Below are 22,993 nucleotides of genomic sequence, written 5' to 3' on the forward strand. Positions count from 1 at the left end.
AATCCTCCGTGATCCCACCTCCCCAGCTCGAGCAAGACAGCGCTGATATGAAAGTGCAATTTAAAAAAAAAAAAAACTCGCTCTCGGTGAGCAGACGTTTCTGGGGGGCCGATTTAAAGATGTGGACGGCACTCGGTATTTCTTTAACGGCATTTTACTGTTTGAGAGCTTTTCCGTTACACTGCGCTTCGCCATTGTTAATATCCGCCACCGCGTCCTCGCCGATGAAGGGAACATCTGGCCACTCCGCTTCTGCTAGCCTAATTATTTTTATGCAAAGCGGGCACGAGCCGCACGGCAGCAAACGGGCAAACCCTGCCTCCATTGTTGTCGCCGCTCGCGCTCCTTAATTAAGATGCGCGAGGCGCCGCGCTCCTTTGTTTCCAGGGCGGCGCGCGCGTGCGCTTCGGCAGCGCGCGGCAGCACAGACTAGTCCTCCCGTACAGCCGGGCTTCCTCTTGAGGTTTAGCGCGCGTTGCTCACACACTGACAGAAATAGGTTGGCTCGCATTAAGAAGAAGTAGCCCCTCTTAAAACAAGCAAACAAACAAGCGAGCGCGCAGAACAGGCGGTGTCACATCCGCAGCGGCTCCTAATTTCAGACTCTAGAGGTTAATTGCCTCCCGTCGCTTCAAAGGCGAGTTTTGATGTGCGTTTTTGAGCGCTGTCTTTAGCCTAGCCAGAGAGGGGAGAGGAGATGGGAGGGGGGCACTTGAGAATTCACTGGCGGTATAACAGCACAGACGTCTCCTCAGGTAATCCTGCCTCTCAAAGGCATTATTGAATTTTCTCTGTTTTTCTTTCTCTCTTTGTCAAAGCAGGGAGGGGGGAAGGAGTTTGACTTCTTAAGGGTCTGCAGTGCCTGCTTGATTCCCATTCACCTCTGCAGATCCGTGTCAAAATAAACCCAGACCTTTTTAAGGCGCCGTGCTTTGAAGTGGTGGAGAGCCTCAAATCCAAGCTCCACGCCGCATTGGACGGCCAGAAAAATTAGCAGCCGCCCGGCGCCCGCCTTTGATGTCTGCCTTTCTCTCTGCCCATTTTAAAAGAGAAATCACAAGAAATGCACCCTGACTCCTAGATTAAGATAATGATTTTGCTGGATGGCGGCACAGATGCGTGGAGATTTCTACAAATCTGTGTGGTTTTGGCAGTGGGCACATGAAAGGGCTGCGGCTCGTGACAGAGTGTGCATCTGTCGCATTAAAAACGTCGCGTCTGGCCGCCTCGATGGGTTTGGAGTTGGTGTCTCGCTCACTAATGGCAAAGTGATCTTGTCTTTGCGGCACTTGCTCGATTCCAGTCCGGTTCAGTGATCGGGACAAGATGCCGGGTATCGGCGGAGGCAGCTTCAGGGAGCAGGCCGGGTGTGCAGGTTACCGCCTCTCCCTGCTCCCATATAACAGAGGAACCCTCCTATAAAGTACTATCAGGCATTTTCCTTTTTTTTTTTTTTTTTTTTTACCGCACAGTCTGTATGAACGTCTTGCCCTGTTGTCAGGCCTGACGATTGTGTATACAGTTTAAGAATGTCTGAGTTATGGGCAACTCATCCTTACCAACTCACTGCCATAAAGCCTATTATATAGAAAATCCTTTATGTACAAACCTTCAAGATGTGAACTTTCAAAGATGGGAAAGGCCATGTCCAATAATTAAAAAATTCCTTTAAAAAACTGCAAAATTAAAAACTTGCCAGAATCTCAGATTTTGCGGCAGTGCTTGAGTGTTCATACATATTCTTCATACAGTAACATAGACTTGCTCACTAGCAGTAAGTGAGATCCGTTGCCTGAAAACAGCGTCATCAGCTGAACGCCCAGGCTAACATTTAGACTTGTGAACTTTTGGTCTTGCAAACCCACTCTTGGAATTGGAACTGGTTCATACCTTGAGTACTTGCTGTATTAAAAATATGGGTTAAATACAATGATTTGTGATGAAGAACTCGCACTTCAGTGTTACATCAGCTCGAAGTATGTTACTCTATATATTATTATTATTATTATTATGTACTGTATTGTTATTTTTTCAAGTTCCCTACAAACTTTAGATAAAGATAGACTTGGGGAACGGATTTCGTTCGTAACCTGCATATGAGAAAGAAGGCCCAAGTTGTTGAAGACATTTCCCACTAACACCCCTGCCCGCCCCACCTCACTGCGTCGCCGCTGTCTCCAGGAGTATTTCAGATGGAAAGTTGGACACGCTTCTTGGAATGGCTAATCACCTCACACACGCCCCTTATCCCGTTCGGGCTCCCTCACTTGACAGTTCCACACATTCTGATTATTTTTTTTTTTTTTGGCACTGACTCCCTATGTCTAGCCATGCTGTAGCTTAAGCGGGGGTCACCAAAGATTTTTTTGGGATGTTCAATTCAGAATGAGGTATTTTTACATTTTATTGGCATTAAAACTCTTTTAACACAATATAACTAGCCTTTTAGTATGTGGAACAGGCCAAAACTATGTTGATTTCTAGGGGATATCTGCAATGCGCACTGACCCCATTATTACTGACTGCAGACGGTCTCTGATATATTTACAGTAGTTTGTTAATTTTCCTTTAAACGGGTTGTCACATCAATGGTATTACTTTAGTTTCTGATCTGTTTGTTTGAAACTCGAACCCGGTTTGAGATGACGTGTCCCTGAAGGGGCGAAGGAAATGTTCTAAAAAAGAACAAACGTTGTTGACACAGCTTTTCAACAGTTCCATTTCCAGGTGAACTTCTCCAGTTAGCGTCGTCTTGTCCTCCTTCGCCCGTAGGTGAGTATTGGGGAGGGGGATGCGCCCCGCACCCTTCTGTACCGACATCTGAACCGTAGCCATGGAAGCCGGCTGGGGAGGGATCAGGTTTCACCTCGTAGCGCCGGGGAGTGCTGATCTGTGGTAACTCCACCGCGTTGAGCCACCAGGCTTCAGGCTCAGATCTTATCAGTTGCAGAAAGAGGCCGTTTGAGGGCCCGTGGGTGGATCCAGTTCACGTGTCAGGAGATACAGAAGAAAGATTAATGGCGTAGCTGGAACAGGCCCTCTCCAATCGCTTTGCCCGTATGCCGGGGGTGGGGGGGGGGGGTGGGATGTGTATGAACTCGCCAAGTTTCACATGGGATAAACGGGGGGGGCTGTTTAAAAAAAAAAAAAAAAAAACCTTTCAGAAAGATTTTTAAAAACCCGACCCTGTCAGGTGCCATGTGGTTTTTGGAGATTGTGAATGATGTAACCAAGAGTAAGTGTGGGGGTTACCGTTTGAGAGTCCCCCCCCCCCACCCCTCCCGTGGTGGTTTAAAACCTTTCATTCAGTGGTTCATTCACCAGTCAGCATCAGACGTGGTTTCGGGATCAATTAAAAGATGAAAAGACAGGGCCTCTGATGAATGTTCTTCAACCTCAACACCACCTCCGAGCAAAGATCTCAGAAATACTTGTTCGAAAAAGTAAAGAGAAACAGTCTGTGATATTTGCCAAGGGTATTTCTTTCATTTCGATGCAGTGACATGCCACAAGAAGCCTTAAGAACACTTCAGCGGTAATCCTGTTTGTTGTTAACAATAATTGATCAGTCCAATGTGCTTTCACTCAGCAAATCAATGCTACATGCTATAGCAGTCCATGCTTCCTTGGTCAATGGCTTGTCTACCTACAGAAGAGTGTGGAAGTCAGTAATTCTATGTTTATTGTAAAGGATTTTGGTCCGCTTGTATGACATCTGCTCTCTTTACTCGACCATGGATTTACACTTCAAACGCAAGGCATCGTCGGAGTTTCTCATCATTTGGTATAAGTACAAATATTTACCTTGCGGGGCCACATCTGCGAAACCTGACACGAGTTGCCTGTTTAAGACATAGAGGACGACAAATTTGCAGACAGAGTGATGGTAGTTTGTGGTTGCAGGTAATTATTCTGAAACACAGCTGCCACGGTCAGTGTGGGTCTCGCTGTATGCCGGGTCCATTGTGGCCTCTGGTGTTTGGGGGGGGGGGGGGGGGGGGTTGATTCCGGGCCCTAAGTACATAATGTGTGCATGGCAAGACAGGTGACAGGGGGCTTATCGAGAAGGACGAGTCTGACTGGCGCTCCTGTGTGCTGCATCTCGAGTTACCATGGCTACTGAATATTCATCAAAACCGTGGGGGTGGGCCGAGTCGCCTGTCACCCCTCCATGCACATTTGGGGTAGGTTGTGGGTAAAAGTAGCCAGTGAAACTAACACAAAGAACATTCTGGGCTTCCTTTATTTTCCATCCTTTGCGTCTGTTTTGAGTTCGGGCTTTTAGTCTTTTTTCTTCTTTCTCTTCACCATCGCTGCCGTACTTGTAAGGCTCAATCGTGTAAACATGTTGACAAATGCTCTTTTGTAAACTTTGTTACTGGTGCCATTTATTCGGTAACAAAGCTGTCATTTGAGATACCGTCTGGGGCTTGTTTTACATTCGAAAGAGTAACCAATTGTCAGCGTGCCCGTCGGTCCTGGTGAGCGGGCCACCCATGACGACGATCCATAAAGGGACGTATTTATAATCGTGGCAGGGCCAGCATTCCGTAAAAGCTAAGCACCCCTCCCACTTATGGAGTATACAGGCAGTCTCTGAAAAAAAAAAGCACCCAGGAGGGGTTTTTTTGATAATTGTTAATATGATTAACCTTGTCTTCTCAAGAAAGGTGAACTGGAAAGTGAAGTGACCTCAGGCATCGCAGTACAGTTAGTTTAGTCTGTTTTCAGCAAAAAAGGAACGTTATTGCTTTTAAAGTGGGTTTGGGTTTAGTTGCCTATGTGACTGTTATGACTTTCTACAATATCTCCCAAATAATTATTCACTCGAGAGGTAATGTTACTTTTTAATCTCCAAATGAAGTCCTGTCTACCCAAATTGCAGGTGTAATACACACACACACTCTCTATGGTTTCTCATCCGAAATGTGTTGCCGCTCTTGTGGTCCGAAAAGGCTCTGATGGGGCTTGTCCTCCTGTGGCTTTTCTGGGACCTGTAGAACAGATTTGGTGACAGTGTGAAGACACCCCCCCACCACAACCACCACCTTAGCCTGTGAGCAGCATCACACTGTGCACAGATTGTTCTTTCACTGGAATGGGCGGGGGTGGGTCCGACCCACAATGAAGGCACCATTTGATCCCCTTTAGTCCAAATTGCTTTCTCTTTGATTTCCATTTAGCCCAGTTTCCCTCTTAGTGCAGAGAGAGTCCGGTTTCTCTTAAAGAAGGAAGGGGGTCTGTATGTCTGTAAGTGTGTGTTTGGTTGGGATTTCAAAGTGGATTGGTTAAACACTCTAGAGCAGAACTAGTTTTGTTTTGAATACTTTTCTAAGTGATCTGAATTGAGCAGAATAGGAGATGAGGAAAAAAATGAAAAATTGTATGAGTGCATATGGTACAATCTTGGTACATACATAGTAGTTTGTGGAAGGTCTGCAGTTTTACCCACAATGCCATGTGGTGGTGACCTGGGACACCCTCACTTTTTAAGGATAAGGCCTTTAAGTGAGGGTTCAGAACATCTCATGAGCATCATTCTGGGAGAGGCGGGCCAACAACGTCAAGGGCTGCAGCTGTGGCACCAAATGTTACCGAGAGATCCAAATGGGGCAGGTCCCGGGGGCGGGATGGGGTGTATGGGTCACCTGTATGGGGGGGCAGGTGCGAAGCCACAGCGGGGCCATCGGTGTCAATGTGCTGACGGAGGGACGCGTGGGGAGTTGGGGGGGGTGTCTCTCGTGCCTTCTGGCCAGCAGGCCACCCCCCCCCCCTCGCTCTGACATCCCCTGTCGGCTGCACTAACCAAGTGTCCTGCCTGTATAAATCTTTCCCCGCGAGGTAAGTGCCTTATTACTGCAGTGGGAAGGCCGGCTGGGACCCATCTGCAGGGGATGGACCTCGCGCTCCTCTCCATCACACCGGGGCTCAGAAATTATGGGTTTGTTTAAAGGCTGATTACTCCCCAGCGATATGAACAAAGTGCAACCATAAATTTCACCTCCCCTCCGGCTGGCCTGGCCACTGCGGGACTGTCCCTCTTTCCTCCTAAACACACCTCTTTAACTACTGAGGATCATTTTTAAGGAAATTACACCCTTGGTGCCAAACATTTTACATTTGTTTTTTTTTCTTTGTTGATATACTGCCCTTTTTATCCGTCGTGACACTAACAAAGAAGCTTGTCATTACTCATCCCAATACAGGCATTAAAGTGTAGCCATTTATCCACGAGGGAGACTTCACCCGGTAACTGTTATTGCTGACATTTATTCAAATTAAAATGTATAGTATAAAAAGCCAGGTACATGTAACGTGCAAGACAATTTGAGAAAGTATTGTTGGAAAAATGTTAGACAAAATTTGTATAGAAATTTGTAACTTATGCATTGGTAAAATGGCTAATGTGCTTAGCTGTAAAGTGTATGGATATAGTCTTCACATGCACATCTAACCCACAAAATTAATCAGCTGGCTTGGAAGAGTATCTTATTGAAAACCGAAATGTGGTTTGTGTTTGTGAACGTCTAAAACTACCTTAGAACTTGAAAGACCCTTCATGGTTGAATGTTTTTAGATAGATTTCCCTATGCTTATGGCTCGTTGTGGGAGATCAGTGGCTGCCTCACTCCTCTTGTGGCTGTCCGGGGAGTCCCAGTCACTAGGCTGGGAGGGAAAGTTGGCTGTCCTCTTTATGCTAGCTTCTGCATGCTCCTGCTTGCGTTCACTGGCTTACTGGGCCAGGGCAAGCCAGGGGGTGCCAGAGGGATACAGTCTCACTGTCAGTGCGATGGTCTTCTTGTAGGGCCCCGTGTGCCACGTTTGGCTGAAGGAGAGTGACAGCGGCAAAGGACACAGAGATGCCCTTATTAGGAAGGAATGTGTGTCATGGTTACCACTGGGGCACTCTGAATATTTTAGGCACTTCCTGTGGCGTAAGTCTGACAGCCTCCCGTTTTTATAATTTCTTTCTTTCTGTAGAGTCATTTGGATTGGTGTTTAGCCAGCACCGGGCCCAGAGCTATCTGTTACACAAGCAGAGATCAAAGCTCTGGTGTTGGCGAGACCACATGGGCCCAGCAGTGCTCTGTTAAACCAGCTGTAGGACAGAAACTGCCCTCGTTTGCTTATTGACAAGGCTCTGAAAGATTTATGGTCTCCATGTGACATTGACTCCTCCATGATTGATGTTTGGGTTGATGCTTTAGATGCCAAAATGCAGAGGAATTACATCTTTATTTTTTTTTTCCAAATCTGCCTTTGATTTTAGACTAGGAATTGGCATTGTTGCCTCTCATCCCATGGGTCATAGTTTCAAATGTGACTTGAGCTTAGTGGGTGTATGTGTCTGTTTGTGTGGAGTTTAGATGTATCTGCGTAGCATCCTGGGTTCCTTCCCCAGTTCTAATACTGTTGAGATGTACTGATAATTGTGAATTGTCCTTGGTGCATAGCTTCTAGGCAGTGCTAAACTGTCATACCCCTTATTTCCAAAGATATCTCCCAATCACCACTGCCCAGACTGGATAAGCAGTAAGTAAGTTGGATGGATAGATGCACAGTTTGTAACTCAAGTCTTGACTCTCATGGCAGTTCAACTGAGACAATGGAGCAGCCTGATTTCCGTTCCCCAGAGAGTACCTTCTACTGACATGTCAGAGAAGAGTGCCCTTCCCCCCCCCCCCAAGGACTCAACTGGTTGTGTAGCAATTCAGTACCAAATTTGGTTCAAAGCATCTCTATCCATCTCTGTTTAAGGCAGGGCTATCTCCAATTCACACACACCACTTCAGGTCATTTCCCTGCAGATCACTTGGTTATATTTCCTTGGTTCATCGTTAAATACTTTGAGAAGATTTTTGTTACATGCTGGTCTTACACTTAGAAGCAAGTACAATAAAAAATTACAGGTAGTATAATGTTCATACACATGAAGTTTGCTCATTCCACTACTAGGTGGGACCCGGCATTTTCTTCCCTTAGAACGAACCTCTTCTGCTCAAGTGCTCCGCTAAAACACCTATATTCATGCTTAACTATCCATACAGGTGAATAAGTAGGCATGAACAAAAACAAAGTACAGGACTTAAGGTGTAAGTTTTTATCATTAGACGTGTTGTGAAATAAAGGGATTTTACTAACCTGATACACAGAATTCTGAAAGCTTTGAAGGAGAGTCTCCTTCCTACTGTGGAGTCTGTTTCAGTTGCATTTTCAACGATCAGTCAGTCAGATTTAATTTAAAATTGTACACTGAGCTACACTTCTTACCAAGCTCGAAGCTTTTCATTTTAAACACATGTCATCGCTGCATTCTCAAAAGTGAGACTTTTCTTCAGTGGTTCAGGGAGTGGTTTTTGATGTGTCTCTTTTGTGAATCTGTGGGTTGCTCTGCTTTTTATTTGGTCACTTTGCTGTCTTCCTACAGTGTGAAAAGCACTTTGGAAATGTGACTCTGCTACCAGAGGGAATTCCTCCCACAAAATTGTGTAATGTTAGTAATACACTTGCTAGGGGCACCACACAAGGTCAGTTTTCCTGTCAGTTAGGATGATGTACAATATTAATAAACACTTAAACTGAATATACTATTATTTGGATATAAAATGGTGACTTGACTGGACGGGCAGGTTGTTGGTTCAAATCCCAGGGAGCCCTTGTGATTTTAGCCTTAAGCATAGAACTCTTTAAAGCTTTAAATTGCTTGAGTATACTTATAACTGAAAGGTTAATGTCCTGTGTAAGAAAGCTGCTAAAGTAATACAAAACAAGAGAGTAAAATCTGATGGTGTGTCAATATTGACAGGATGTGGAATCGGTAGTGTTTTTTTTGTTTTCTGAGAAATGTTTTGCAAGTAAGAGCTGTCAGTTTTTTGGTCAGGCGGCTGAACAAAAGCAGCAAAACGTCAGAGGACCTTGTTTGCATAGGGTTTTTTTTCACCTCATGAGTATGAATTTCTGGACAGTTGATCCAATTTATTTCCTTTTTCCATAAAAGCCCTAGGGACGGCTCTCGGAGAAGCAGCACGCCGGCAGACAGACACACCAGAGTTTGAACTCGTCTGTGTGTGTCTACACAGTAATTAGTCTAGGGAATTTCAAGAGCTTCTGTTTTGGGGTAGGGCAAAGGTAACAGATGGACAGTGGGGGGAGTTCACGTACAACAGTGAAAACGGACAGAATATAAGAAAGAATTCCATGCCGACAACAACTCTGGGAGGGTCTGGCTCCAGTAATCCGTCATTACTCGAAAGGAACGATTTGAAGGGTCTCTATGAATCCAACCCCAAACTTGCCACACTTCTATCATGTATTCGTCTCCAGGGAGAAACTGTAATCAGCCTCAAAGCTGATTTAGCCACGTTTAACCTATAGAAATTATAAAGGCTCTATAAAGGCATACAGAACCTGCCTGAACTGTAACCCAGTGAATATCATGCTGGAAAAGATTATGTAGTACAAAAACAAAGAGATGAAATAACTCGTGATTATGAACATATTTAAGGTTGTTTTAAGATCTCGTATGCTTTCTTAAAATCTGATTTATATTGTAATAATTTTAATCACCATGGCTGATTTCCAGTCTGGCTTATCTAAAACGTGAGACTGTTTTTCTAGTGCCTTATGCAGTTGTTTGGAATTTTACAGATGTTTTACAGATGTTTATGATATTCTGTGCAAGGGCTTTGATTTTATACAAGGCATGATAAGATGGTTCTAAATAAAATAAATATATATAGATACTGTTGAAGTTCTGTAAAAATGTATGTTCTGCATTTTTGCCACTGAGAGGTCTAATGTACTCCTGGGTTTAATAGAGTAAGACCATATGAAATAGTGCATCTTTGTATTGTATCGCTTTACTGTGATCAGATTTCACAAGGCAATTAGTTTTGCTAAAATTGCCTAGCGCGCACTCTCCCTTGAAAGACGCACTGTTTGCTCCAGAGCGCTCAGTGACTGAGTCTTTATTTTCCATTTCCCATGACGCGGTTGTGTTTTTCTTTTTTGTGGTGGGGGGGTGGGGTTGGGGGAGTTAGGGCAGAGAAGCCAGGGGGAGCAGTTTGAGCTAACGAGACAGCTAACCAGCGGCCCGACTCCATCCTGACAGCTCATTCCTGGCTGGAGCGTGGCGTCCGTTTCCCCGGCTGACGGCCCACTCTGTCCAGATCGTCCCAGGGCCTGACACTTTGACACAGGCAGCACCTTGACAAATAGCCAGTTTTCACCCCCCCACTTTCCCCAGACTCCCCTGGCCACCACTCTCTCACTTATATCTGAATGTTAACACTATCACAGAAGCACCGTATCCACGTTTCTCCAGGTGCCATGATTCTAGCCCGGCTAAATGCCAGCCCACCGTTCAATGTTGCGGTGCGAGACGGCATTTCCCGGATTTCTGGTCCTCATGTCCACATCATTCATGGCTGTTTTTGGGCCTTCATACTGCTCCACCTCGGGCTTGAAGTGCTTTTTCTGAAACTCCTGCCAGGTTCTGAAGAGCATTCTCAAACAGAAATATCAAAGACAAGCTTCCATCACTGTGCTACTTGAAGATTATGTACAATTTGCATGTTGATATTTACTATGGGATGTCTAAGCATTAGACTACAGATTGATATAGTGATGTCAGTGTTGGGTTTGTCTGTTGCGTCAGGTCCCTGTACAGGTCTGTGAGGCATACCACTTAGCCTTTTGGTGTTGCCATTCTTGCCCCATAGTCTGAGAAGAGATCCTGTGGGACAGTTGCATAGCCAGATCTTGAACCATACCAGTTATCTTGGGGACTTTGTGTCAGCAGACTGTAGAAGTTGAACACAAATAAAGATTTTATGGTCTTGCAGGAAAAGAAAAGGCAACAACTGTTTTCCAGTACTGTGACCTTAAGAAGCAGCCAAGATTTCCTAACCAGTCTACAGTATGATGACGTTCCCGTTTTCCATAATATACGACTCCTACAGATTTGTATACTGTTTAAAACATGGCTTTATCTCCATGGCCTCATTGCACCTAAAATAAAGTACCTGCGGGGACCGTAAACATATCCTGTCATCCTCATGCCGGGATCGTGTTGTGTTTCAATTCTTGGAATTACAGGGATCAGCATTCTTTCCTGTATATATATCCCCGGACGTTGGTGACAAAAACAGTAATTAGCACTTGAGCTGGGAGTGGCCTATAGCTTTCCTCTTTCTCTATTTATTTTTTTTTGTTTGTTTTTATGAAATTTAGGATTGGCTTTGTGCCTGCCCAGTGTACAGTAGCGGTTGTGCTTGTGTCTTTTCTCCCCACGCCTTTGCATCTCCGCACCCTTGGTGTGTTCAGATATGTGTGACATCCTTCTACTTAACAGGCTTTGATTTTGATACTGATTATTCCCATTGCCTGTGTGAACCGCATCATATACACCACTCCTCACCGGCCGGGGATTGTGCGGTGTGATTCAATGTTTCCCAATCCTGTCCTCGGGGACCCCCAGATAGTCCACGTTTTTGCTCCCTCCCAGCTCATGAAAATGTGGACTGTCTGGCAGGGAGCTTGGAGGGAGCAAAAATGTGGACTGGCTATGGGTTTCCCAGGACTGGATTAGGAAACACTGGTGTAATTAATGCCCATCTCCAAAGTATGTATGTATGACGCTCTATGATTTCATAGGGTCACCGTGGCAGTAGATTTACTGGAAGGCTTCACCCTGCCTCCCCCACATTATTGTCTGCATTAGAGGGCAGAGATGTATAACGATCAACTTGATATGCAGGCTCCACCCCTTCCAATTTAACACACGCCCACATATAAAGTTTTTATGGTCCTTAAACTGAATTGGATCTGAGATAGAAAAAAAAATCCCTCATTGGATTTTGTTGAAATATTTATAGGTTAGGGCTGACTGGCTAAATTGAATATCGGTGTTGATCTCACTTGCATGTTTAACTTGCGCTTAGGAAAATATGTTTCCTAGGCGATAACCTTTTATGTACCAGGCCGACTTCATTGAAATGCATAGAGATAAAAATATGTCACACTTCACAGCAGTGCTAGGCTACCGCAGCAGCTCAGTTATTCAAATGGTGATTGACCCCTACTTGTTGACTGCTTCCATTGTGCAGTCAATCATCCCCTGTGCAGCTAAAATATGTAAAAAATACAGTTTTGTCATTTACATCACAAATCATTTGTGAATGTCAAGTACCTCCTGCAAGCTGTTTCTGAAAGAGAGAAAGCGCATAATATACAGCCAATTATTATTTCAGATCTTGTTAATAATTCAAACACTGTTAACGTGTAAATTAGACAGCAAAGTTCTCATTTCAGGGCTCTGATTTATTTATTTTTTTGCATTGATCCCCCCCCCCCCCCTTATTAATTTCAGAGTAATTTGACAATGTTTTTAAACATAGTATTTTCCTTTCTCCACCGTAAAACTAGGCAGTACATCTGTTGTCAAAGGCTACTTTGACGAATGGATGGTACAGCGATGGGTACGTTTGAGGAGGTACCAGCCAGCGGGTGGCGCCATGCCATCTTGTTCTTGGACATAGGAGCTATTTCTGAGAACACAATGAACTCCTAATACTCTTGCTACTACTTGTTTAACTAAAAACGAGAATACATGCATCAGTCCGTATTCGGAACCTTTATCGTCTATCAGGGTCATGGGGTAAAACTAAGTTTTCTACTATTAACTGTTCTTTATTTTTAATGTGACGAAGATAAACCTGGTGACAGTACTGCTTGGTGATACGCGGGTATTTTCATTAGATGTTCACTCAGGGGGTACTTGCGTAAACCAAGCTCGTGCCGGGTGGGAGCCACTGCGTCCAGACTGGGTTCAAGGCCAGATTAGTTCTGTGTTCAGGAAGGCCCTTCTGCACACCACTGTTGCACTAAGCTGTTATTTTTACGCTTGTGGCCTCCCTGTTAGCTTTAACAAGTCTGATCCCTCTCATTATCAGGGTGTTTTTGCCCACAGAAATATCATTTACTAGATGTTTTTTGTCCATCATACCATTCTGTGTAAACTCTGCACCGTAGTGCATGAAAATTCCAGGAGGCTGGCTATTTCGGAGGCGGCGGAACCAGAACATCAGGCGCCAACAGTCATACTGCGTTCAGAATCGCTAAGGTCACGCATCTTCGCCGCACTAATGCTTAGCCAAACAGAAACCGAACCTCTTGACCCTGTATTCAGTTGCAATCATACGATTCCCTGTTTGGAGGTGCAGTTTGTTTGTGTTAACTAACAGGTGTAGCTAATACACTGCAAACTGAGTGTATATCGCTGCTCTTTCCTGTACGATTAATGCCTTAAGTGATAATGCTAAGCTAACACAGCAGCTAGCAACGTGTTATTACCATGCTGTGAATTGGCGTCAGGCAGTGACAATGAAGGTTATGGTTTATTTTGGGGGCGGTGGGAGAGCAGTGCTCATCATAGTGATGCCGCCTCATTTTGGGCTCAAACGTCTTTGTTGGTGGCAGCAAACGACACCGTATAGCCGTGCCAGTCAGCGAAACCTGTCATTAGCGAGGTTTCATTATAAAAATGGCTGCCAAGGAGAATTTCAAAGACACACACACGCTTGTATTTCTATCTTTGTGGGGACCATCCATTCATTTCTATGGGCATAACCCTAATCCCAACCCTAACCCCCACCCAGCCCTAACCTTAACTATAACTAACCAAACAAAATACAAGACTTTTGATTGCAGTCAAATTCCTATCAAATTTAGTTTATCCTTGTGGGGAATGGAATAAAGTCCCCACAGGGTCAAAATAACAGGTTTTTATCATATTGTGGATACACACACACACAAATCCAGCTGATTATTAGCTACTGAGGGGCTGCCAGTTTAGTGTGGGAGATTGGGGGGGGGCACTTTCAACAATGAAGGGTTCATATTTCAAGCTTATAGCTGCTAAAAGGGTGTACTGAGGGTGTACTCAGAAAATCAATTTTATGAAAGTCTCCTCTCCTCTAAGGGGAGTTCAGTGCAACTGAGTGATTAAAAAAAAAAAATACATCCACACTCCGTCAGCTTGTGATTCATGCTGGTTAATCGCACCAGTCTGTCTCCAGTCTCCGTGCTGTTGAGTCTGGGGTGCTGGGTTTAAGCCCAGTGCCTGTCCGATGTTTCCGGCATCAGTTCGGATTTCTGTTTTGGAGATTCCAGTGTAGCTGCATGTTTAGACTGCATGTTTAGAGGTAGTTACTGGTGTGACCCGCTTGTCGACCTTAAACTCAGAAGCCTAATTAAGCAAACCACTGGTTTCTGTAAAATGTAGCGTCTGGGCATTTGCTAGATTTGTTGACATACAGTAGTGGGTCCGTACAGACGTGGAGGAAACCATGGGCGTTGGCGTAAACAAACAGAGCTCATTTTCATACCCAAAATAATTGCAGTGTGAATTGCTTCCATGCTGACGGTAGGTGTGCCCCCCCCCCCCCCATTCACAGTCGACCCATGCATATGGAGAGCAAATGTGGAGGCTTGAAGCAGCCCACTGACAAGCAGGCAGCTGACACGCGAACCTTTCAAACCCCCCCCCCCCCACCCAGCCTGTCAGTGCGAGCCACGTTGGCTCCTGCCCTTGCCAGACGGCAAACCGCCGCCCCCCCCAGCCCCCCCACCTGAAACGAATATTCATGCCTCAGTCTTTTGATTCTCCTTCCTACCCTGTCTGTGGACATACTGCTTCTTCATGTTCCAATTTGATTGGCTGGAGAAACTTCTGTTCTGCCGTGCTATTGGCTACATGCTGGAGCATGCCCGGCTTGTGTCTTGGTCACAACCCAGCTTGAGAATATACCCGTCAGAGGTTACCCAACAAAACGGTGTCATGGCACCCTTGCCTTCCTTGAGCCGAGTTTCTTCTTTAGATCTCTCCTGTGTGCTTTCACAAATGCTGCTAACAGTCTGGAAATTAACACAGAATTTCACTTCACGTGGCTGACTTTCTCCGTTTCTTCTCCCACTTAGCTGGGGGCGATTTACTGTAGCACGGGTTGAGGGTTTATATCGCACTGAAGAATCCAGCATCACTGACTGACTTCCTTGGGGCTCAAACCTGTACATTTTTGTCCTTAACCGTTCCTCCAGCAGCCGCCCCAAACATAGCCTTTCTGATGCCCAGTGTGCGGGGGTTAAAAGTGTGTGTTCTTTCTCTTCCTGTGACGGGCCGATTGAGTTACTTTACTGCCGCAGTCGTAGCACATATTTACAGTCCCTTGCCCCAGTGCCCCATCCATCATCTACCATACTACGGCACTTTCTGAATAATGACAGCAATGATAATAAAAACTACTGAATAAAAATAACTTCACACCACCTGCGCAACTGAATGGATTTTTCATAAGGTACCGCGAGCTGGCAGGTCGAGCGGCTCCCGCAGTATATTACAAGGTAAAAGTGCTCCTAAATCTTCTCTGCCAGGTACTTTAATTTTTATTGTACAGGCTCGAAGCAGAGCATTAAAAAAAATAAGTTTTCTCTTTATATACTGAGGGTCTCTTCTGTTATATGGCATTCCAGCCGTAGATCGGGCACACACAGGGTGACTATAAAGATACCAGGACTGTAAAAATTCCTCTGCAGCTGCCAGCAACCTGTTCCTAAGCACATGCATACCCATGGGGATGTCGGGGTTCCTGCTTTGGGTGCCGACTTGGAAGCTATGGCACGCCTATCTTCTGGCTTATCAAAGTGTAGCTGCCGTTCTGAGTAACGCTTCTAGGTCTGCCGTTACAGCCTGGCAGTGATCCCCTTCCAACAGGAGGGTGGGGCCTTGAGAAATAAAGTTTAGGTGTTTAGATTTGATTTGCACGTCAGAAGGGCCGTGAGACGTAGCACGTCCACATGGTGTTTCCGCACACGGGAGCTACTCAGGACGGCGTGCTCAGATCCCACTGCCGATCGTGGTGCTCAGTTGCACTGCCGGGCTGTGGTGCTTAAGACCGTGAGTGTGCCGTTTGATGTTCTGCTGTTTGGCGCCATTCTTGGAGCTCAATGACAGCACCTCCCATACAGCTCGAACCCACGGCCTTTTTTGGGAGGCCTGTTTCTTAACCAATAAGACAGAGACAAATATGTCAGTGCACTTAGGTCCATACAACCACGGGCAGCCACTGCTAACCGGCTCCATGTGTTAATGCGGCCCCACATGCCCACTTGTGCCTGGGGTGATTTGCTAAGTTCTGGTTCACTGCAGTGAGTAATTTTTTTTTTCTTGCAGTCTGGGTGGGGGGTGGCCACAATCTCTCCCGCTCGCAGCACCCTTCAACCTGGGCTGTAATTACAACGCTGTCATCCTGCACCGGGCGTCTGTCGCGCTGCACGTGGGTGAAACGGTCTCTAGAGGTCACTGCAGTTCCATGGGTGACAGAGGCAGCTGGGGTCCCGCGTCAACACAGCCTCTCAGACAATGGGGGGGCTGGGGGCTGGGGGGGTGGATCAAATGCCTCTCCGAAAGGTGCTGTCAGGAAGGTTAAAAAAAAATAATAACAACAAAAACAAACAATAAAAAAAAACATTCACCTGACCTTGTCATTGGGATCCAGGCGAGCCGACCTGACCCAGTGCATCCCAATGAACCCGGCGCATGCCTGCGGTCAACATTCTTCCAGGAAACATAGCTGCATGGGCGAGCAGACTTTCAAAGGAGATCCTTTCCGCTCTTTACACCCAGTGCTCTATGAAGGATCTGGTGTGTTTCCCTCTAAAATGTGTTTATGCCTTGATTTTTTTTTTTTCTTTATTAGAGCCGCCTGCCATCTTCCAAGCGACCTGTTAATTTAGGCTTTAGATAGAAAGCCTGGTACACCATCCTGAGGATTGCACTGCCTCCTGCGGTCTGTACAATGCGGGCCGGAGACATCTGACTGTAACCGGAGACTCTGTGCTTCCCGAATGTCGTTTTTCTGCACCTTTTTTTCCACCAAAAAACTTCAGAAAGAGCTGAAAAAGAACAGCACTTTCCCCGAAACCTAACCCCCCCCAACGCCATCGGCTTCCCACTAATTCCACTACATCTGGATATTTTTTAAGGATACCCTTTTCAAACACATGCAGTCAGAATACAGGCGGGAGCTACCGTTTTGCGTCTGCTTTGTTTGCATTGTGGTTGCGGTCGGGCCGGGTTTGAACTAAAGCCGGCTGCCCCGTGCCTGCGTCTGCATGCTGCGCCTGCGCAGCCAAGCCCTGCCAAGTTTAAAATTAGTAACAAATTTAGTATGTTCCGCGGCACCATCCAAACACCGCAGAAAGAGCTGCGGAGAAACGCGGGCGCCTCGTCGCGGAGACCCTCTGGAGAAACCGCAGCGTGGAGGAGAGGCCAGGGCTGGGGAGGAAAGGCGGAGCCCACGGGGAGGGAACCACCGGCGGGAAAGTCCGCTCGCCAGACCGCCACCGCCAGAAGCGAGTCCTTCCCTGGCCAGCGGCTTCATGCTGGCTCTTAAACAGCCGCTGCCTGAGCACTATTAGTGTGACCTGAGAGACAGAAGCACGCCCTTGTTAATGGTATAATAGTTAGAAATATGATTTATGGCTTTCATTTTGAGGATGGCTATTCCCATAACTCCTAATGCTGGGGAAAATGTGTGTTTGCCATAATGGGCCTCAACCTTGATGCCTTATAGTCTTTTAAAGGATGGAAAAGAACATATTGGTTTCATAAATCTACGTTGCAAACTAGACAGCATGAAACACATTGCGGGATTATGGAACAAAGCAAATTGTGAAACAGTGAACTCAGTGGGACAGATTAGATGTAACTCCCCCCCTGACATTACGCCAGAAAATGATGACGTTTTGTTCTATTTCCACTCTCTTCATTTGTCCCCCTGGTCATGCCCTAGAGAGGTCTGTCAGATGTCTTATGTTTTTTTTTCCCTGCTAAGGGTCATGTTGTGGATACAGCAGGTCGTGTCTGTGTGCCTGTAGCTGTAGGCTGCCCAACACTCTGCCTACGGGGTCGGCCTCCATTTTGATGGTTTCTGCTGGGCTAAGCGGCACTTTGATCATCCCCAGTTTAAATTTCAATACCCACCAGTTCAGAATGAGACCATCATTTTAGGCTTTGATACCGTTCAATGCCGTGGCATTCCTTTAGATGTCACTAGTAGGTTAACAATTCAGTTTGTGTGTTATCCCGATGTCCAATACAACACAACTGAGCAGCAAAGTGCAGTATTTATGTGTCCTGTAGAGGGAGCTAAACTGTGCATTTTCAAGCACTTTGCTGCAGAAACCAACATTTGATAACAATCCTGACCAATTCTAAACAAATGTTTTGCATTTTTTAATGTGGAACCACATCAAGGAGTGCAGTAACTTAAAGGGGCATTTATGACTCAGGGAAATGGTGTTTTCCAAGAGCAAATTCCTCAAGAGCACGTTGCAGGGGCTGATTAAAACAGCGGCTCGCATCAGGGCGAAAATATGTCTCAGCCCACCTTGGAAAATGGAAAGGCTGAGGTTTCTCGGGTTTCCACATGAAAGCGCTGATTTAAAATGTAAGGGTTACAAGATAAATTAATAATAGCTGGAACAAGCTGGGTAATAAAACCCACGGCGATGAAGCTGCAGTTGGAGACGGCTTAGAGATTTACCGTTTGTTCTCCTGGAGAAACCCACACGGAAATAATGGAATCTTTATGACACACACAGTGTTTAAGGCTATACTCAGATAATGTGTGGTCTCTGCCCTCCCTTGCGTGTTTTTTTTTCCCCGTTCTTTTATTTACCTCTCCCCTTCCGAATGTGAGCATGTCACGACACCCACTCTCTCTGACGCTCTTATGCTGAGGCAGATGATTTAAAAGCGATGTCAGGACCGGTTTGCCGGCACGGCAACAAAGCGAGACGCCTCGCCGATTAAATTCGTTATGACACTTTCTTTATCCCCTTCCGCTCGATTCTGGTGTTAACACACCTCAGCATTGGCTGAAAGAGGAGAAACTCTGAGTGATATAAGGTTTGAATTTGCATGGCCTGATAAATCTGGGCACTTGATATGGTTCACACTGAGGCAGTGAGATACAGAGCAGGTCAATGTATGAAATCCTTAGTTTGTGTTAGTTTTACTGACGCTAAAGAAGGCTAGTTTTTTTTCTGTTAGGTAAATAAGAGGTGAGACATGATATTTTAATGTGTAAGTGAGTAGTAACAGCCAGCATTGCTTATGGAGGGAGTTGCGGCAGGCACACAGCAGCACATGTAAAATTTCTGGTTGACTTTCTCTGGTGCCGCTTAGGCCACTGGCCAGGATAACAGTGGCTTGAGGCCTCGTCATTGAAGAGCTCCTCCATGAGATCGCTGCCACACTCAGCAGTGCAGCAGAAACACGCTGCGTCCCGCACTGGGTTCCACCTGCTTGGTTGAGTGTTGCCATGGCGCCTTTGTCGCCATAAATCTTAGGAGGTCTCCTAAGGACTCACCTTCCCGTCCCCTGCCGCCCCATCGCGTGTCTGGCAGCCTGACTTCGCTCATGAAATCTGAAGGTCTGTGGCACAAACGGGTGACTCCTACCTGGTGTGTAGACTTGGGAGGGCCGAAGTAAATATCGTAACGTCACAGGAACAAATCGAAGTGTGGGGTGATCAAACACCGAGCAGTTTGCCCAGCTTGTGGGAGCTGCATTTGGTTTGCAAAGGCCTGAGGTTAAACTGCTTTGAAACATTTCTTGAAGGTTATAAGGAATGGCTAATCTTATGGTGTTTTTTTTTTTTTTACCATCCATTTATATGGAGTTCTTGCATCTAGAGAGATCTGCTTTGGGTCTGAGTATCAGATGTCCAGTTGCCCGTGTGGGTCAGTGAAAATGTATACTGATGATAATTTTTGTAAGCAGATTATGTATGAATAAATTATGAAATGTGTATTTGGTTTGCTGATGTTTTAACCCTAAGCAATGTATAGTCTTCCGTTACCTTCATTGACATTTCTCCACATTCCAAGTTATGTAGCTCCACCTGGACCAACACTGCTATGACCAACACAGGCCACATTTTCAGATATAACTTTTTATTTATTGTACTATATTCACTAGTGGCCAAATTTTTGGCATTATGCTATAAAACTTTATATACAGATAATGGCGGTAATGTTTGTAATCGATCGAAAAATGTTACAACTATCATACATTGAACTATTAAACAAGTAACTGGAGCAACAGCTGAATAAAGGTCCGCAGTCTTTAAAAATTGGAAGTGTATGTTCAAATAGTATTCTCATCTAACGAGCCGCCCTAGCAAAATCTCCCCTGCCTCATCTTCAGGCTACTAACCGTCTGCCTCACCCAGCAGGGCCCTGAGGTGGAGACCGCAGCCGGACGGGACTGCCGTGCGGCCTCGGAGAAAGTGCCGGGTAATGTTTAACAGAAGGCGCACAAAGAAACGGACAGATGACTCAGATAAGGCAGAGGAAAAGCAGAAGTAAAGTGGAGATTAAATAAAAACACGGATTACCGGAGGGTATTAAAATGACACAGGAGATTATACAGATACTGTCCACGTGTGAGCAGGATCTCAGAGCGAAGCGCACATCAGCTACCCCAGCCCAGAAGAAGTCTGGCAGGGTCAGATTTTAATTTATATAGTTGTTTAATTTACTCCCACTTACTTAATTTATTTGGAATGCACCTAAATGGAGGAATCTTTCTCCCTGTCTCTCCAAATGGGATACTGGGAGGTGGCAGAAAGAGCAATCATCTGGTGACAGCTGTAGGATATTTCCAAGGGTCCCCTTAACAGAGTGCAGCTATGATCCTCTGATTTATATCTAGTGGATGCTGCGAACACAACTGGGAATATGATGTAATGTGTTATGGTAAGTCAGGGCCCTTTTTTTATTTTATTTTTTTTAAATTACGCCACTCACACCGGGTTTCCCTCCGCGGCACCTACAACGGGCCGAAGCCCCAGGCCTAGCGACCCGTCAGCCTGGAGAAATGTGCGGCGGTACCGACGCTAAGCAGCCAACTCAAATCTGTAACGTCACGTCTACAGTGGGATTGCTGTCAGGGAGACGAATGAGTTCAGCGTGCAGAGATCTTTGAGTACTTCATCTCAACGCAGTACCTCGGTCAAGTTTTCTTTCCCCATGAGAGATGTCTATATCCTCCCAATTTTTATTATTATTATTATTTATTTTTTTATTTTTATCTTGTTTCAGTCTAAGCTAAAGATTGGATGCCAGGGATCCTGGTGGAATACCGGTGAGGGCAGGACACCCAGGAGCCCTGTTTGGGGGGTGAAGGGTGCCACGGTTCATGGACAGGCCACAGGAAGTCCAGGAGTTCACCACACTGCCTCTACCCCCACACACAATGGCGGTTTTCATCAGCGATCTGGCCTCTGTCTTTGGCCCTTCATTATCTTCGCCAAAATTCATTAGCAGGGCCTTGTGAGGACATGAGCGAGCGGGAGCAAGACATGCCCCGGGAACAATATCCAGCCTAAATCTTACTGCGTTCTTTGACGGCATGCAGTGAAGTGTATGAGAGCCCCTCTCCCCTGCCATCTTTTGAGCTGTGATCAGTGTAGGACACATCAAAAAGCACCTCCATCTTGGCTCATTTGTCAAACTTCTAGCACACTGCCATTTAGTTTGCTGTTGCTAAGGCTCTTATTAATTAGGTACTGCTTCCAGTGGCAGTACAGTTAATGTCACACTCGGATTCTTTGAGCTACCGCCCCATTGTGATGTCACAGGATAGCATTATCAGTAACGGTTATATTCTGTCATTGACATCTCCTTCCATGGCTTGCGTGGGTGAGGAGAAAATGTGTTAAGCAAATTGTTTTGTGCTCCTTAACCTTGCAGGGAAACATTTCTATCATTTGATTTAAAGCTTCATATTGTTTTTGAATTAGTTTTCCACCCATCTTAGTAAGTTACCACAATGGAAAAAGTAGTGCATCTATTTTCAACAGTAATATTGTAAAGTTGACAAAACATATTTCTGTGATAGTATGGTAACAAAACGCTACAAGGAAGAAACAAACACTGAAAAGGTATAATACTGTTGTAGTGTAACTGCCAGTGTATAGTTACTTTTGGTTTGAAATAAAACTTCCCCCGACTGGGTAAATTGGATGATTGATTTTTCCTGCCTTTCTTAAACAGCCACGGTCACATTGCTCACTCTGCCTTACCTCAATATAACACATAACACTGAAAATGCTTTTTAACAAGCAAAAATGTCCCATGTGACATAGTTTCTAGTAAAAAAACTGATGTCTCCCATTTCCAACTTTCTTTTAATCTTCAAATCTCGTAGCTGTGCTGAAATATCAGGCTGTTTTTTTTTTTTTTATTGAAGAATCTATGTCTGTCTGTCTGTCCGTCAATCATTTTTTAGGCTCTCTTCCGAGTCGGGGTCACCTGCCTCCTATGGCAGTGTGGGGCACAAGCCTGGTATCCATCCACTAGGGGATGCCAGTCCATCACTGGGCACAGACATGCAGTCTCTCACACACAAAATCATATTCTATGGGCAAATCAGTGACACCGCTTAGCCTTCCTGCATGTCTCTGGGCTGCAGGAAGAGACCTGGAGTACCTAGAGTAACCCTTCATGACATAGGGGGAGTGTCCAACCCCCCCCCCCCCTCCACACACACACACACACACACACACAAAGAGAACGGAAGAGGCAGCGCTACCCCCAGCAGGATGATGACAAAAATAATTGTGCAAGGAAAGAATAAATCTAATGACTGCAAAATTCAACATATATTGTTCTTTAGATTGTTTTTGATTTTAAGTGTATATTTCATTGGGTTCTCCTTTGTCTGAGTTACGGACAGGCTTTGGTGTGTATGTAGCACTATTAAGTGTGAAGTGTGCCCTTCCAAGGTAGGGCAGAGTGCTGAATGTAAGGCTGTTTGGCTTTAAAGGGGCCCCCGTGCTCAGGAAGGGCAAACTGCTAACAGCCTTGGCCTGGCTGAGAAAGCCTGACAGCAGGAGGCCGATTGCACACTTGTGGATCTGCGCTG

The 22,993-nt window shown here is 45.5% G+C and overlaps 1 long non-coding RNA gene across 3 annotated transcripts; it reads left to right on the forward strand.

Annotated features, from left to right (window-relative positions):
* Nucleotides 1–451: 451 nt before the first annotated feature.
* LOC125751496 (uncharacterized) lies at nucleotides 452–22,092 on the forward strand. Of its 3 annotated transcripts, none has more exons than XR_007400645.1 (4): nucleotides 452–755; nucleotides 2,716–2,772; nucleotides 20,298–20,361; nucleotides 21,169–22,092. It is a non-coding gene; the product is annotated as an uncharacterized LOC125751496 (long non-coding RNA). The 3 variants fall into 3 exon arrangements; XR_007400643.1 differs by having other exon boundaries at nucleotides 20,301–20,361; XR_007400644.1 differs by lacking the exon at nucleotides 2,716–2,772 and having other exon boundaries at nucleotides 20,298–22,092.
* Nucleotides 22,093–22,993: the final 901 nt, after the last annotated feature.

The sequence above is a fragment of the Brienomyrus brachyistius genome, chromosome 11, assembly GCF_023856365.1.
Source record: "Brienomyrus brachyistius isolate T26 chromosome 11, BBRACH_0.4, whole genome shotgun sequence".
Lineage (NCBI taxonomy): Eukaryota > Metazoa > Chordata > Actinopteri > Osteoglossiformes > Mormyridae > Brienomyrus > Brienomyrus brachyistius.